Here is an 18,086-nt window from a genome sequence, read left to right as displayed (position 1 = left end):
GTAAAATGAGTAAAATGGTTAAAAATTCAAGCAAAACGACTGGGGGTTTGGCAACCCATTTTCTATTTATGTAATGATGTTAAAACATCAAGGATATATGTATTGTTATTATTCAAGAGGGACAAGCTGTAGGAAATGGATGGATTATTTTTGTTATTATTATTATTATATACATTATACCGTAGTATTTTGAAAACAACACCATAGCGGGCGGCACAAATGTTACTAACATTAATTTCGCGTGCACAACTGTTTTTTTGTCACTTTATTATTATTGGTTTGTAATAATAAAATACAAAGTCGTGATTATGAGATTGAAAGTCGACATTTTGAGATGAGAAAGTAATACATGTGAGTTATGAATTGGAATTGTGAGATACAATATCTAAATTATAAGATGAGGTCGCGAAAAATGCGATGAAATTCCTAATTATCAGAGAAAAGTCGAAATTGTGAGCTAAAAGGTCGAATTTATGAGATAAAATGTCGAGGTTTTGAGGTAGTCATAATTTTCAGTTAAAAGTCGAAATTCTGTGATAAAAAGTCATAATTGTGAAATAAAAAGTCAAAGTTATGTGTTAAAGTCGTAATTATGAGATAAAAAAGTTGAAATTGTGAGATGAATCAAAATGATGAGATAAAAGTCTTGATTTTGTGACAAAATGTCAAAATGATGTGGTAAAAGTCATAATTATGTGTTAAAGTCGAGATGATGTGATAAGTCATAGTTATGAGTTAAAAGTCGAATTTATGTGATAAAAAGTCATAATTTTAGGTTAAAAGTCGAATTTATGTGATTAAAAAGTCATAATTTTAGGTTAAAAGTCGAATTTATGTGATTAAAAAAATCCTAAATATGAGTTAAAAGTCTAAAGTATTTGATACAAAGTCATATTTATGATTTTTTTATCACATAAATTCGACTTTTAACCTAAAATTATGACTTTTTATCAAATAAATAAATATGAGTTAAAAGTCGAAAGTATTTGATACAAAGTCATATTTATGCATTAGAAGTCGAAATTATGTGATAAGTCATAATTATGAGTTAAAAGTCAAATGTATGTAATTAAAAAGTCGTGTTTATGAGTTAAAAGTCAAAATTATGTGATTTTCCTTATAAGTTAAAAGTAAAAATTTGACAATAAAAAAATCCTAAATATGAGTTAAAAGTCGAAAGTATTTGATAGAAAGTCATAATTTGGAGTTAAAAGTCGAATTGATGTGATAAAAAGTTGTGTTTATGAGTTAAAAGTCAAAACGATGTGACAAAAAAATCATAATCATGAGTTAAAAGTCGAAATTATGTGATAAAAAGTAATAATTTTGAGTTAAAAGTCGAATTTATGAGATAAAAAAAATCATAAATATGAGTTAAAAGTCAAAATGATTTTATAAAAAGTCATAATTATGTGTTAAAAGTTTAAATTATGTGTTAAGGCATAATTATGAGTTGAAAGTCGAATTTATGTGATAAAAAGTTGTGTTTACAAGTTAAAAGTCGGAATGAATGTGACAAAAAGTCATAATTTCGAGATAAAAGTCGAAATTATACAATAAAAAAATCATAAATATGAGTTAAAAGTCAAAATTATGTGATAGAAAGTCATAATTATGAGTTAAAAATCGAATTAAAGAGATTTAAAAAAATCTGAAATATGAGTTAAAAGTCGAAATGATTTGATAAAAAGTCATAATTATGTGTTGAAAATTTAAATGATGTGTTAAGTCATAATTATGAGTTAAAAGTCGAATTTATGACATTAAAAAAAATCATAAATATGAGTTAAAAGTTGAAATGATTTGATAAAAAGTCATAATTATGTGTTAAAAGTTAAAATGACATAATTATGACTTGTTATCTCATAATCATGACTTATTATCTTATAATTATGACTTGTTATCTCATAATTATGACTTATTATCTTATAATTATGACTTGTTATCTCATAATTATGACTTATTATCTTATAATTATGACTTGTTATCTCATAATTATGACTTATTATCTTATAATTATGACTTGTTATCTCAAAATTATGACTTCCCATATTTGTTATCATTTTTGCCTAAGAACAAATATTGTATAATTTAATTAAAAAAACAAAACACATTTTTTAAATAAAATACTGTACATCAAAAAAATGTGTTTTGCCAACTGAGCCCACTAAGATCTTTCCGTGGAAAAATATATATTTTTTAGTGATGATTTGAATTATCACACTATGTAATGTCGGCAGCAGTGACGTCACTCAGCGTCTTGCGGTGACGTCACCGAGCAGCGGCAGTCGTTCCCAGGTGCTGCTGATGCACTCTCGCCCCTGTCGGCCGCCTGTCACATCCTCACCAGCGGAAGTCAGCGCAGGTACCACCGGGACACGTTTCTTCTTCTTGTTTTGGTTCATGTTGTCGGGAACTTGTTGGACTTCGAAACACGTTGTGGTGGATTTTATCGGCGCGCGTTGCCGCTCGGAATTTTTAATCAGGCATCCTCATGGCCAAAGGGGGCTTTCGCGTCAAGCTAGCCGGTGTGACACCGGCGGAGGAGAAGAAAACCAAACAAATGTAAACTGTATTTATTTTTTATTTATTAAATACATATCGTCAAATTAGCCGTTGATAATCAATATTTATAAATGTGTAGCGGTTTGGACTGAGAAACAAATGCTCGTGACGAAGTATATCTATAGCGAACATGTACTCGCTGAATCATACTTTCTATTCCATTTAAGAATTTTAACGGGATATAAATGTTCAAATTGAGTGGAATGTGTCGGTGAAAATGTAAAAAGTGGTCGCGTCCGACCGTGGGAGCGTATTTTATGTGCTTTTATTTTGAAAGCGACATCCGGAAATAAGCTGGCGGTGGAGAAGCAGCGTCGCTCTTCCTGGTTTCGGAGCGAGACGACGCCGGCTTTTGTTGGACACTTTCCTGTTATCGTTGTTAATTCTTGCGTGGAAAATAACACTCAAATCCCACCAACTATTGAATTTAATCCCACTATAGTGACATGGTTGGTTGAGCAACGACGAGGCAGGCCGAGCAAACAAAAAATGAGCGCAGCGGTGACGTCATCGCATTCTTCAATGTTTACACATTTTTTTGTTTTTTTTAAATGGGAGCAAATGTGTCCACAATAACATGAAAGAGAGAGATAATGCCATCCATTGTTAGTAGAATGTAGGTCATGTTTACCTGGCTGAGGCTCCGCCTTCGCTAGTTTCCTCTTCACTGATTGGTTGATTGATCCTGCTGTCATTTCCGCTGAAGAATCCCAATGGAGGACTTCAAATGTAGTTTAGGGTAACAAAAAATAATTAGGACATCCGTACCAGATTAATATATGCCGTACAAAACCCTGTTTTGAAAATGAAGCCGGTTCTAAAAGGTACCTCGTTATTGCGCAACACTGTAGTAGGTTATGCCAGTGTTTTTCAACCACTGTGCCGCGGCACACTAGTGTGCCATGAGATGCAAAGTTAAAGTACCAATGATTGTCACATACAGTCTTGGTGTGGCGAAAATGATTCTCTTTATTTGACCCATCACCCTTGATCACCCCCTGGGAGGTAAATTCTCGTGTATAATTTTTGCTAAGTGCCAAGCAGGGAGGTAATGGGTCCCATTTTCAAAGTCTTTGGTGTGACTCGGCCGGGGTTTGAACTCACAACCTACCGGTCTCAGGGCGGACGCTCTAACCCAGGGGTCAGGAACCTTTTTGGCTGAGAGAGCCATGAAAGCCAAATATTTCACGATGTATTTCCGTATAACATTTTTCAACACTGAATACAACTAAATTTGTGCATTTTTAAGTATGACCAACATTTGTAGAGTATAATAAGTCTCTTATTCTTTTTTAACAACATTGTTATTATAAAAGTTAACCAATAATACATATAATACTTCTTACCATTAATGCGACATCTTGAACAGGTGCGGTAGAAAACGGATGGTTGGATTAAAATGCATGAGAATGTTTCGTAATTTGAACGTTATTTTTGACACTGATTACCGACGGAATTATTCATTACTTATCGTGTTAAGCAATGTCAGCTAAGATTGATCTGATTTATCCGTCTCTACAGCCATAGGTTCCCTACCCCTGGTTTAAGCATTACACACCTTTTTACCTGCACCCTGCCTCCCGCTGTTTCCCACATATACAAAGCAATTAGCTACCGGCTGCCACCTACTGATATGGAAGGGTATTACACGGTTACTCGGCATAGTTCGGGTTGGTAGAGTGGCCGTGCAAGCAACCTGAGGGTTCCAGGTTCGATTCCCGCGTCCGCCATCCTGGTAACTGCCGTTGTGTCCTTTGGCAAGACACTTTACCCACCTGCTCCCAGTGCCACCCACACTGGTTTAAATGTAACTTAGATGTTTGGTTTCACTATGTAAATTGTTTTGAGTCACTAGAGAAAAAAGCACTATATAAATATAATTCACTTCGCTAATTCACATTAACGGCTTCCCAGCGCGGCAACAACACACAACAACAGCAGTCACGTTTTCGTTTACCGTAAACAGCAATGTTGTGACACTCTTTTGGTAGCCATCTACACCAGGGGTCGGGAACCTTTTTGGCTGAGAGAGCCATGAAAGCCAAATATTTCAAAATGTATTTCCGTAAGAGCCATATAACATTTTTCAACACTGAATACAACTAAATTCGTGCATTTTTAAGTATGAACAACAGTTCGGGTTGGTAGAGTGGCAGTGCTAGCAACCTGAGGGTTCCAGGTTCGATTCCCGCGTCCGCCATCCTAGTTACTGCCGTTGTGTCCTTTGGCAAGACACTTTACCCACCTGCTCCCAGTGCCACCCACACTGGTTTAAATGTAACTTAGATGTTTGGTTTCACTATCTAAATTACTTTGAGTCACTAGAGAAAAAAACCACTATGTAAGTATAATTCACTTCACTAATTCACATTAATGGCTTCCCAGCGCGGCAACAACACACTACAACAGCAGTCACGTTTTCGTTTACCGTCAACAGCAATGTTGTGACACTCTTTTGGTAGCCATCTACACCAGGGGTCGGGAACCTTTTTGGCTGAGAGAGCCATGAAAGCCAAATATTTCACAATGTATTTCCGTAAGAGCCATATAACATTTTTCAACACTGAATACAACTAAATTCGTGCATTTTTAAGTATGACCAACAGTTCGGGTTGGTAGAGTGGCAGTGCTAGCAACCTGAGGGTTCCAGGTTCGATTCCCGCGTCCGCCATCCTGGTAACTGCCGTTGTGTCCTTTGGCAAGACACTTTACCCACCTGCTCCCAGTGCCACCCACACTGGTTTAAATGTAACTTAGATGTTTGGTTTCACTATGTAAATTGCTTTGAGTCACTAGAGAAAAAAGCACTATATAAATATAATTCGCTTTGCTAATTCACATTAACAGCTTCCCAGCGCGGCAACAACACACTACAACAGCAGTCACGTTTTCGTTTACCGTAAACAGCAATGTTGTGACACTCTTTTGGTAGCCATCTACACCAGGGGTCGGGAACCTTTTTGGCTGAGAGAGCCATGAAAGCCAAATATTTCACAATGTATTTGCGTAAGAGCCATATAACATTTTTCAACACTGAATACAACTAAATTCGTGCATTTTTAAGGAAGACCAACAGTTCGGGTTGGTAGAGTGGCAGTGCTAGCAACCTGAGGGTTCCAGGTTCGATTCCCGCGTCCGCCATCCTAGTTACTGCCGTTGTGTCCTTTGGCAAGACACTTTACCCACCTGCTCCCAGTGCCCCCCACACTGGTTTAAATGTAACTTAAATGTTTGGTTTCACTATGTAAATTGCTTTGAGTCACTAGAGAAAAAAAGCACTATAGAAATATAATTCACTTCACTAATTCACATTAACGGCTTCCCAGCGCGGCAACAACACACTACAACAGCAGTCACATTTTCGTTTACCGTAAACAGCAATGTTGTGACACTCTTTTGGTAGCCATCTACACCAGGGGTCGGGAACCTTTTTGGCTGAGAGGGCCATGAAAGCCAAATATTTCACAATGTATTTCCGTAAAAGCCATATAACATTTTTCAACACTGAATACAACTAAATTCGTGCATTTTTAAGTATGACCAACAGTTCGGGTTGGTAGAGTGGCAGTGCTAGCAACCTGAGGGTTCCAGGTTCGATTCCCGCGTCCGCCATCCTAGTTACTGCCGTTGTGTCCTTTGGCAAGACACTTTACCCACCTGCTCCCAGTGCCACCCACACTGGTTTAAATGTAACTTAGATGTTTGGTTTCACTATCTAAATTACTTTGAGTCACTAGAGAAAAAAAGCACTATGTAAGTATAATTCACTTCACTAATTCACATTAATGGCTTCCCAGCGCGGCAACAACACACTACAACAGCAGTCACGTTTTCGTTTACCGTAAACAGCAATGTTGTGACACTCTTTTGGTAGCCATCTACACCAGGGGTCGGGAACCTTTTTGGCTGAGAGAGCCATGAAAGCCAAATATTTCACAATGTATTTCCGTAAGAGCCATATAACATTTTTCAACACTGAATACAACTAAATTCGTGCATTTTTAAGTATGACCAACAGTTCGGGTTGGTAGAGTGGCAGTGCTAGCAACCTGAGGGTTCCAGGTTCGATTCCCGCGTCCGCCATCCTGGTAACTGCCGTTGTGTCCTTTGGCAAGACACTTTACCCACCTGCTCCCAGTGCCACCCACACTGGTTTAAATGTAACTTAGATGTTTGGTTTCACTATGTAAATTGCTTTGAGTCACTAGAGAAAAAAAAGCACTATATAAATATAATTCGCTTTGCTAATTCACATTAACAGCTTCCCAGCGCGGCAACAACACACTACAACAGCAGTCACGTTTTCGTTTACCGTAAACAGCAATGTTGTGACACTCTTTTGGTAGCCATCTACACCAGGGGTCGGGAACCTTTTTGGCTGAGAGAGCCATGAAAGCCAAATATTTCACAATGTATTTGCGTAAGAGCCATATAACATTTTTCAACACTGAATACAACTAAATTCGTGCATTTTTAAGGAAGACCAACAGTTCGGGTTGGTAGAGTGGCAGTGCTAGCAACCTGAGGGTTCCAGGTTCGATTCCCGCGTCCGCCATCCTAGTTACTGCCGTTGTGTCCTTTGGCAAGACACTTTACCCACCTGCTCCCAGTGCCACCCACACTGGTTTAAATGTAACTTAAATGTTTGGTTTCACTATGTAAATTGCTTTGAGTCACTAGAGAAAAAAAGCACTATAGAAATATAATTCACTTCACTAATTCACATTAACGGCTTCCCAGCGCGGCAACAACACACAACAACAGCAGTCACATTTTCGTTTACCGTAAACAGCAATGTTGTGACACTCTTTTGGTAGCCATCCACACCAGGGGTCGGGAACCTTTTTGGCTGAGAGGGCCATGAAAGCCAAATATTTCACAATGTATTTCCGTAAGAGCCATATAACATTTTTCAACACTGAATACAACTAAATTCGTGCATTTTTAAGTACGACCAACAGTTCGGGTTGGTAGAGTAGCAGTGCTAGCAACCTGAGGGTTCCAGGTTCGATTCCCGCGTCCGCCATCCTAGTAACTGCCGTTGTGTCCTTTGGCAAGACACTTTACCCACCTGCTCCCAGTGCCACCCACACTGGTTTAAATGTAACTTAGATGTTTGGTTTCACTATATAAATTGCTTTGAGTCACTAGAGAAAAAAAGCACTATATAAATATAATTCACTCAGCGCGGCAACAACACACTACAACAGCAGTCACGTTTTCGTTTACCGTAAACAGCAATGTTGTGACACTCTTGAACAGGACAATACTGCCATCTACTGTGTATGCATATGTGACAATAACATCATATTGGGTGTCACTTTGTAAAGCGCTTTGAGTCACTGGAGTAAAAGCGCTATATAAATATAATTATCTGAGAGCCATATGTAGTCATCAAAAGAGCCACATCTGGCTCTAGAGCCATAGGTTCCCTACCCCTGCTCTAACCACTAGGCCACAGAGTAGGTGATACAGAGATACAGTCTGGTGTGCCGTGGGAGATTGTCTAATTTCACCTATTTGGGTGAAAATTGTTTTCAAACTAGTAATTTTAATGTGAATTGTATTTACATAGCGCTTTTTCTCTAGTGACTCAAAGCGCTTTACATAGTGAAATCCAATATCTAAGTTACATTTAAACCAGTGTGGGTGGCACTGGGAGCAGGGGGGTAAAGTGTCTTGCCCAAGGACACAACGGCAGTGACTAGGATGGCGGAAGCGGGAATCGAACCTGCAACCCTCAAGTTGCTGGCACGGCCACTCTACCAACCGAGCTATACAGCCCCCAATCTACAAATGATGTGTTGTTGTTGAGTGTCGGTGTTGTCTCGATCTCAGCAGAGTAACCGTGTAATACTCTTCCATATCAGTAGGTGGCAGCCGGTGCTAATTGACTTGTAGATGTTGGAAATAGCGGGAGGCAGGGCGCAGGTAAAATTGTGTCAAATGCTTAAACCAAAAATAAAAAGTGAGTACCCCCTAAGAAAAGGCATTGAAGCTTAGGGAAGGCTATGCAGAACGAAAGTCAAACTGAACTGGCTACAAAGTAAACAAAAACAGAATGCTGGACGACAGCAAAGACTTACTGTGGAGCAGAGACGGCGTCCACAAAGTATATCTGTACATGACGTGATAATCGACAATGTCCCCACAAAGAATGATAAAAACAGCTGAAATATTCCTGATTGATAAAAACAAATTAGATGTGGTAAATATCGCTCAAAGAAAGACATGTAACTGCTACAGGAAAATAACTAAAAAAGAGAAAACGCCACCAAAATAGGAGCACAAGACAAGAATTAAAACACTACATATAGGAAAACAGTAAAAAAAGTCCTAATAAGTCAGGGTGTGATGTGACAGGTGGTGACAGTACACCTACTTTGAGACAAGAGCTATAGTCATGCATGCTCGGTTATGATTTAAAGTTTTGAGTTTTATTTTTTTATGATTTCTGCTGGTGCTGTGCTTTCGGATTTTTTCGACGCAAAAAATGTGCTTTGGCTCAAAAAAGGTTGAAAAACACTGGGTTATGCAAATCATACAATATAGCAGGGGTCACCTGTAAGGACCAGATGAGTCGCCCGCTGGCCTGTTCTAAAAATAGCTCAAATAGCAGCACTTACCAGTGAGCTGCCTCAATTTTTTAAATTTTATTTATTTACTAGCAAGCTGGTCTCGCCTTGCTCGACATTTTTAATTCTAAGAGAGACAAAACTCAAATAGAATTGGAAAATCCTAGAAAATATTTTAAATAAATTCATTATTTTTTTTACTTTGCTTCTTATAACTTTTAGAAAGACAATTTTTGAGAAAAAATACAACCTTAAAAATGATTTTAGGATTTTTAAACACATATACCCTTTTTACCTTTTAAATGCCTTCCTCTTCTTTCCTGACAATTTAAATCAATGTTCAAGTAAATAGCTCGCTTGGTAGAGTGGCCGTGCCAGCAATTTGAGAGTTGCAGGTTCGATTCCCGCTTGTGGCATCCTAGTCACTGCCGTTGTGTCCTTGGGCAAGACACTTTACCCACCTGCTCCCAGTGTCACCCACACTGGTTTAAATGTAACTTAGATATTGGGTTTCACTATGTAAAGCGCTTTGAGTCACTAGAGAAAAAGCGCTATATAAATACAATTCACATTAAAATTACTAGTTTGAAAACAATTTTCACCCAAATAGGTGAAATTAGACAATCTCCCATAGCACACCAGACTGTATCTCTGTATCACCTACTCTGTGGCCTAGTGGTTAGAGCAGGGGTAGGGAACCTATGGCTCTAGAGCCAGATGTGGCTCTTTTGATGACTACATATGGCTCTCAGATAATTATATTTATATAGCGCTTTTCTCCAGTGACTCAAAGCGCTTTACAAAGTGACACCCAATATGATGTTATTGTCACATATGCATGCACAGTAGATGGCAGTATTGTCCTGTTCAAGAGTGTCACAACATTGCTGTTTACGGTAAACGAAAATGTGACTGCTGTTGTTGTGTGTTGTTGCCGCGCTGGGAAGCCGTTAATGTGAATTAGCGAAGTGAATTATATTTACATAGTGCTTTTTTATGTAAAGTGCTTTGAGTCACTTGAGAAAAGCGCTATATAAATGTACTTCACTAAATTTATTTTTTTATTGTAAAGAATAATAAATACATTTTGATGTTATTCTTCATTTTTAGCTTCTGTTTTTTCGACGACGAATATTTGTGAAATATTTCTTCAAACTTATTATGATATAAAATTCAAAAAAATTATTCCGGCAAATCTAGAAAATCTTTAGAATCCGATTTAAATCTTACTTCAAATTTTTGGAATTTCTTTTAACATTTTTGTTCTGGAAAATCTAGAAGAAATAATGATTTGTCTTTGTTAGAAATATAGCTTGGTCCAATTTTTGTTATATATTCTAACAAAATGCAGATTGGATTTTAACCTATTTAAAACATGTCATCAAAATTCTAAAATTAATCTAAATCAGGAAAAATTACTAATGATGTTCCATAAATTATTTTTTTTATTTTTTCAAAAAGATTCAAATTAGCTAGTTTTTCTCTTAATTTTTTTGGGTAAAATTTTAAATTTTAAAGAGTCGAAATTGAAGATAAACTATTAATTTTCATTTTTTTCCTGTTTTCTCCTCTTTTAAACCGTTCAATTAAGAGTTTTTTCATCATTTATTCTCTACAAAAAAAACTTCCGTAAAAGGAAAAAAATGTACGACGGAATGACAGACAGAAAAATACCCATTTTTTATATATATATATATATATAGATTTATTTATTAAACGAAAATTGAGCAAATTGGCTATTTATGTTCATTTATTTAAGTGTGTATCAAACTGGTAGCCCTTCGCATTAATTCTAAGGGTACCTGGTTATTGCGCAACACTACAGTAAGTTAAGCAAATAATACAGTATCTCACGATCGTCTCTGGATCGTCACACGTGTGTGCCAAACTGTTCACGTAATGACTTCACGTCCACGTGCGCTTTCTTGGGAGTCGTACTCGCGACCGCGTTCATCCGCCGGTCATGTTAGCGCAATCTACAGTCGTGGTCAAAAGTTTACATACACTTGTTAAGAACTTAATGTCATGGCTGTCTTGTGTTTCCAATCATTTCTAGAACTCTTTTTTTTTTTTAGGATCACATACTTGTTGGTTACCCAAAAAAAAAATCATGAAGTTTGTTTGTTTTTATGAATTTTATTATGAGTCTACTGAGAATGTGAGCAAATGTGCTGGGTCAAAAGTATACATACAGCAGGGGTGTCCAAACTTTTTCCACCGAGGGTCGCACACGGAAAAATGTAACCCTTCTATTATGTTGAGGGTCAATTTGACCCATTCCAGTTTTTGTGTTGATCAAAGTACTGGTTATCCTTTCTTTTTCTTGCTGAAATTTGGTGACTTTTCCTCATATAGGGTCATGAACTGGTGTGTAAAATCTGGACACTTTGTTGTGTAGTGGAATGTCTTGCAGAGTTTGTATACAAAGATGATGTTGCGGATCATTTTGACCCAGACGCTTTAATGTGGGTAGTTAGCCAAAATAAACAAGTCTCTTTGATGTACTTTTTACTTTGATGTACAATTGTTTGTATTTTGATTGCCTCTGAGACCCAGAGCCAGGTGTGTGAAGAGGGGGAACTTTCTCACACTTGTCCTTGTCACTGTTCTCATGTCATCTCTTTGACAAACTCACCAAAAATGAGCTCCAGAAGGATGACATCTGAGGAGACAAGGACAAGTGTGAGAAAGTTCCCTCTCTATTTACCTACATTAAAGCGCCTGGGTCAAAATGACTCGCAACATCATCTTTTTATACAAACCCTGCACAAACATTCCACTACACAACAAAGTGTCCAGATTTTACACACCAGTTCATGACCCTAGATGAGGAAAAGTCACCAGATTTCAGCAAGAAAAAGAAAGGATAACCAGTACTTTGATCAACACAAAAACTGAAATGGGTCAAATTGACCCTTAACATAATACAATTGGAATAAAAAAATGTATTTTATGTCACTTTTCTAAATGTTTATACAACCTAAAATAAAATTGTTATTGGTTTAACCTGTTTTCTTGACTGTTTTGAGTGCATTTACACAGTGCGGGTCAAAACGACCCGCAACATAATCAATGTCATTTTCATATTTTTCATTTTCAAACCATAACAAAATATATGGATTTTTTTTTTATATCCTTAGGGCTCCTGGGGAGCATAGAGGGTCTCAGTCACAAAATGTAAAAAATAAGTCAAATTATTATTATTTTTATTTAATGCTTACAGTATATCTCTATCAACTTGAAGTTGATATAAAGTAAAACAAATCAGGTTTTATGCCTTTTCTGTCAAAAGACAACTTTGTTTTTTATAGTAAAACTAAAATATTCAGTATTTAGATAGATAGATAGTTCTTTATTGATTCCTTCAGGAGAGTTCCTTTATTTTGTAATTAAAGCCCTCAAAAATCAATATTGCAGGACACCATTGATTTGAATTATTTAATATTTATGAGTAATCACAGTGAAAAGGTAAATAAAATCCTACTAAATGGATTTGAGATCCGGCCCTGCTATGAGGTGGCAACTTGTCCAGGGTGTACCCCGCCTTCCGCCCGACTGTAGCTGAGATAGGCGCTAGCACCCCCCGCAACCCCAAAAGGGAATAAGCGGTAGAAAATGGATGGATGGATGGATGGATGGATTTGAGATCCGAAAGGTTCCCCACTCATAAAGTGATGCATTTTTATTAGTTGTTATTTTTTTAAACTTTTAACACTTAAATTTGAAGATCAACTTCCAATATAAATGTCGATTTTAAGTTTGAACTATTATTTTGTTTGTTTTATGCTCTTTTGTCAAAACTTTGATGTTTTTATATGGCAACCACACAACATATGCAATATTTTTTCCACATAAAACATTTTATGTAAATTGCTTTGAGTCACTAGAGAAAAAAAGCACTATATAAATATAATTCACTTCACTAATTCACATTAACGGCTTCCCAGCGTGGCAACAACACACAACAACAGCAGTCACGTTTTCGTTTACCGTAAAGCAGTTTGTCTGCCGTAAACAGCAATGTTGTGACACTCTTAAACAGGACAATACTGCCATCTACTGCGCATGCATGTGTGACAATAACATCATACCGGCTTGTCACTTTGTAAAGCGCTTTGAGGCACTGGAGAAAAGCGCTATATAAATATAATTATCTGAGAGCCATATGTAGGCATCAAAAGAGCCACATCTGGCTCTAGAGCCATAGGTTCCCTACCCCTGATCTACACGCTTCCGCTTGAATTTTTGAGCACTCTTGACAAAATTGGTGCAGTTCAGCCTAAATGTGTTGGTTTTTCTGACATGGACTTGTTTCTTCAGCATTGTCAGGAGGCCATTCTAAAACCTTCATTCTAGCCTGATTTAGCCATTCCTTGACCACTTTTGACATGTGTTTTTGGGGGTCATTGTCCTGTTGGAACACCCAACTGCGCCCAAGACCGATGAATTTAGCTTGTCCTGAAGAATTTGGAGGTAATCCTCCTTTTTCATTGTCCCATTTACTCTCTGTAAAGCACCAGTTCCATTGGCAGCAAAACAGGCGCCCAGAGCATAAAACTACCACCACCATGGTTGGCGGTAGGCATAGTGTTCCTGGGATTAACCCTTGTGCAACGTTCATATTGTTGTTACTCAGCCAGCGTTTGTGGGCCTGATGGACCCGTCGCATTTTGTGGCTTTTCATGCCTCACAATCAAACACTTTTATGTTATAATACTGAACAGATGTTTACCATATCCCAGGGGTCACCAACCTTTTTGAAAGCAAGAGCTACGTCTTGGGTACTGATTAATGCGAAGGGCTACCAGTTTGATACACACTTAAATAAATTGCCAGAAATAGCCAATTTGCTCAATTTACCTTTAATAAATAAATCTCTATATATATTTTTTTCCTTTTACAGAAGGTTTTTTTGTAGAGAATAAATGATGAAAAAAGAAGAGAAAACACGAAAAAAATTAAAATTACATTTTGAAACATAGTTTATCTTCAATTTTGACTGTTTAAAATTCTAAATTGAAACGAAAAAAATTAAGAGAAAAACTAGCTAATTCGAATCTTTTTGAAAAAATTAAAAAAAAATTTTATGGAACATCATTAGTAATTTTTCCTGATTAAGATTAATTTTAGAATTTTGATGACATGTTTTAAATAGGTTAAAATACAATCTGCACTTTGTTAGAATATATAACAAATTGGATCAAGCTATATTTCTAACAAAGACAAATCATTATTTCTTCTAGATTTTCCAGAACAGACATTTTAAAATAAATTCAGAAGACTTTGAAATAAGATTTAAATTTGATTCTACAGATTTTCTAGATATGCCAGAATATTTTTTTTGAATTTCAATCATAAGTTTGAAGAAATATTTCACAAAAAATCTTTGTCAAAACAACATAAGCTAAAATGACAAATTAAATTAAAATGTATTTATTATTCTTTACGATAACATTTTTTTAAAAATACTTGAACATTGATTTCAATTGTCAGGAAAGAAGAGGAAGGAATTTAAAAGGTAAAAAGGTATATGTGTTTAAAAATCCTAAAATCATTTTTAAGGTTGTATTTTTTCTCTAAAATTGTCTTTCTGAATGTTATAAGAAGCAAAGTAAAAAAAAAAATGAATTTATTTAAACAAGTGAAGACCAAGTCTTTAAAATATTTTCTTGGATTTTCAAATTCTATTTGAGTTTTGTCTCTCTTAGAATCAAAAATGTCGAGCAAAGCGAGACCAACTTGCTAGTAAATAAATAAAATTCAAAAAATAGAGGCAGCTCACTGGTAAGTGCTGCTATTTGAGCTATTTTTAGAACAGGCCAGCGGGCACCGCGTTGGTGACCCCTTGGCACGTATCATGTATGAAGTTATATGACTAAGGTTTACGACTGTAAAATTGGAAAAAAAAAAGTTAGCATGTTAGAATGCTAACAGGTAGCATATGTCAAGTGCCAAGTCATATGACCCTAAGGTGTTAGGCTGCTTAATTGGCTAAGAAAGTTAATGTTATCATGCTAAAAGTATGCCAGGATGCTAAAATTAGCGTGCTATCAGTTAGCATGCGTCAAGTCCTGAGTCATATGACTAAGAAGCGTATGCATGTAGAAATAGCTTAAAAATGTAGCATGCTAGCAGTTAGCTTGTATCATGTATGAAGTTATATGACTGAGGTTTACGGCTGTAAAATTGGGAAGAAAAAAAAGTTAGCATGTTAGAATGCTAACAGGTAGCATATGTCAAGTACCAAGTCATATGACCATAAGGTGTTAGGCTGCATAACTGGCTAAGAAAGTTAATGTTATCATGCTAAAAGTAGGCCAGGATGCTAAAATGAGCGTGCTATCAGTTAGCATGCTATCAGTTAGCATGCGTCAAGTCCTGAGTCATATGATTAGGAAGCGTATGCATGTAGGAATAGCTTAAAAATGTAGCATGCTAACAGTTAGCGTGTATCATGTATGAAGTTATATGACTGAGGTTTACGGCTGTAAAATTGGAAAAAAAATGTTAGCATGTTAGAATGCTATCAGGTAGCATATGTCAAGTCCCAAGTCATATGACCATAAGGTGTTAGGCTGCATAATTGGCTAAGAAAGTTAATGTTAGCATGCTAAAAGTAGGCCAGGATGCTAAAATTAGCGTGCTATCAGTTAGCATGCGTCAAGTCCTGAGTCATATGACTAGGAAGCGTATGCATGTAGAAATAGCTTAAAAATGTAGCATGCTAGCAGGTAACGTGTATCATGTATGAAGTTATAAGACTGAAGTTTTCGGCTGTAAAATTGGAAAAAAAAAGTTAGCATCTTAGAATGCTAACAGGTAGCATATGTCAAGTACCAAGTCATATGACCATAAGGTGTTAGGCTGCATAATTGGCTAAAAAAGTTAATGTTAGCATGCTAGCAGTTAGCATGTTATATTGTATAGCAGGGGTCACCTGTAAGGACCAGATGAGTCGCCCGCTGGCCTGTTCTAAAAATAGCTCAAATAGCAGCACTTACCAGTGAGCTGCCTCTATTTTTTAAATTGTATTTATTTACTAGCAAGCTGGTCTCGCTTTGCTCGACATTTTTAATTCTAAGAGAGACAAAACTCAAATAAAATTGGAAAATCCAAGAAAATATTTTAAAGACTTGGTCTTCACTTGTTTAAATAAATTCGTTTATTTTTTTTACTTTGCTTCTAATAACTTTCAGAAAGACAATTTTAGAGAAAAAATACAACCTTAAAAATTATTTTAGGATTTTTAAACACATATACCTTTTTACCTTTTTAATTCCTTCCTCTTCTTTGCTGACAATTTAAATCAATATTCAAGTAAATGTATTTTTTTAATTGTAAAGAATAATAAATACATTTTAATTTAATTCTTTGTTTTAGCTTCTGTTTTTTTGATGAAGAATATTTGTGAAATATTTCCTCAAACTTATTATGGTTAAAATTCCCCAAAAATATTCTGGCGAATCTAGAAAATCTTTATAATCAAATTTAAATCTTATTTCAAGGTCTTTTTAATTTATTTTAAAATGTTTGTTCTGGAAAATCTAGAAGAAATAATGATTTGTCTTTGTTAGAAATATAGCTTGGTCCAATTTGTTATATATTCTAACAAAGTGCAGATTGTATTTTAACCTATTTAAAACATGTCATTAAGATTCTAAAATTCATCTTAATCAGGAAAAATGACTAATGATGTTCCATAAGTTATTTTTTTAAATGTTTTCAAAAAGATTCGAATTAGCTAGTTTTTCTCTTCATTTTTTTCGGTTGAATTTGGAATTTTAAAGAGTCGAAATTGAATATAAACTATGTTTCAAAATTTAATTTTCCTTTTTTTCCTGTTTTCTCCTCTTTTAAAACCGTTCAATTAAGTGTTTTTTTCATAATTTTTTCTCTCCAAAAAACCTTCCGTAAAAAGGAAAAAAAATGTACTTCGGAATGACAGACAGAAATACCCATTTTTTATATATATATATATATATATATATATATATATATATGTATGTATGTATGTATATATATATGTATATATATATGTATGTATGTATGTATATATATATATATATATATATATATATGTATGTATGTATATATATATATATCCATCCATCCATCCATCCATTTTCTGCCGCTTATTCCCGTTCGGGGTCGCGGGGGGCGCTGGCGCCTATCTCAGCTACAATCGGGCGGAAGGCGGGGTACACCCTGGACAAGTCGCCACCTCATCGCAGGGCGATATATATATATATATATATATATATATATATATATATATATATATATATATATATATTTATTAAAGGTAAATTGAGCAAATTGGCTATTTCTGGCAATTCATTTAAGTGAAGTGAATTATATTTATATAGCGCTTTTTCTCTAGTGACTCAAAGTGCTTTACATAGTGAAACCCAATATCTACGTTACATTCAAACCAGTGTGGGTGGCACTGGGAGCAGGTGGGTAAAGTGTCTTGCCCAAGGACACAACGGCAGTGACTAGGATGGCGGAAGCGGGAATCGAACCTGCAACCCTCAAGTTGCTGGCACGGCCGCTCTACCAACCGAGCCAAACCGCCTAAAAGTGTGTATCAAACTGGTAGCCCTTCTCATGAATCAGTACCCAAGAAGTAGCTCTTGGTTTCAAAAAGGTTGGTGACCCCTGTTGTGTTGCATTTATTATGTTTAATGTAGAAAATGGCATCCTTTATGTCTACTTACGCCAGCACCCCCCGCGACCCCAAAAGGGAATAAGCGGTAGAAAATGGATGGATGGATTTGAGATCCGAAAGGTTCCCCACTCATAAAGTGATGCATTTTTATTAGTTATTTTTTTTAACTTTTAACACTTACATTTGAAAATCAACTTCCAATATAAATGTCGATTTTAAGTTTGAACTATTATTTTGTTTGTTTTATGCTCTTTTGTCAAAACTTTGATGTTTTTATA

At 36.0% G+C, this 18,086-nt stretch overlaps 1 protein-coding gene and 1 long non-coding RNA gene across 2 annotated transcripts in view; one reads left to right on the top strand and one right to left on the bottom strand.

The window, feature by feature from the left end:
• Window positions 1-2,172: 2,172 nt before the first annotated feature.
• LOC133546593 (uncharacterized) overlaps window positions 2,173-18,086 on the bottom strand; it is a 242,783-nt gene continuing 226,869 nt past the window's right edge. The window contains exon 3 of the long non-coding RNA XR_009805245.1: window positions 2,173-3,286. This is a non-coding gene — a long non-coding RNA (uncharacterized LOC133546593). The remainder of the gene's footprint in view (window positions 3,287-18,086) is intronic.
• slc7a6 (solute carrier family 7 member 6) overlaps window positions 2,265-18,086 on the top strand; it is a 260,369-nt gene continuing 244,547 nt past the window's right edge. Inside the window, exon 1 of the mRNA XM_061892370.1 lies at window positions 2,265-2,365. The gene's annotated coding sequence lies outside the window, so the exon portion shown is untranslated. The remainder of the gene's footprint in view (window positions 2,366-18,086) is intronic.

The sequence above is a fragment of the Nerophis ophidion genome, linkage group LG02, assembly GCF_033978795.1.
Source record: "Nerophis ophidion isolate RoL-2023_Sa linkage group LG02, RoL_Noph_v1.0, whole genome shotgun sequence".
Taxonomy (NCBI): Eukaryota; Metazoa; Chordata; class Actinopteri; order Syngnathiformes; family Syngnathidae; genus Nerophis; species Nerophis ophidion.
This window is presented reverse-complemented; position numbering and strand designations above follow the sequence as displayed.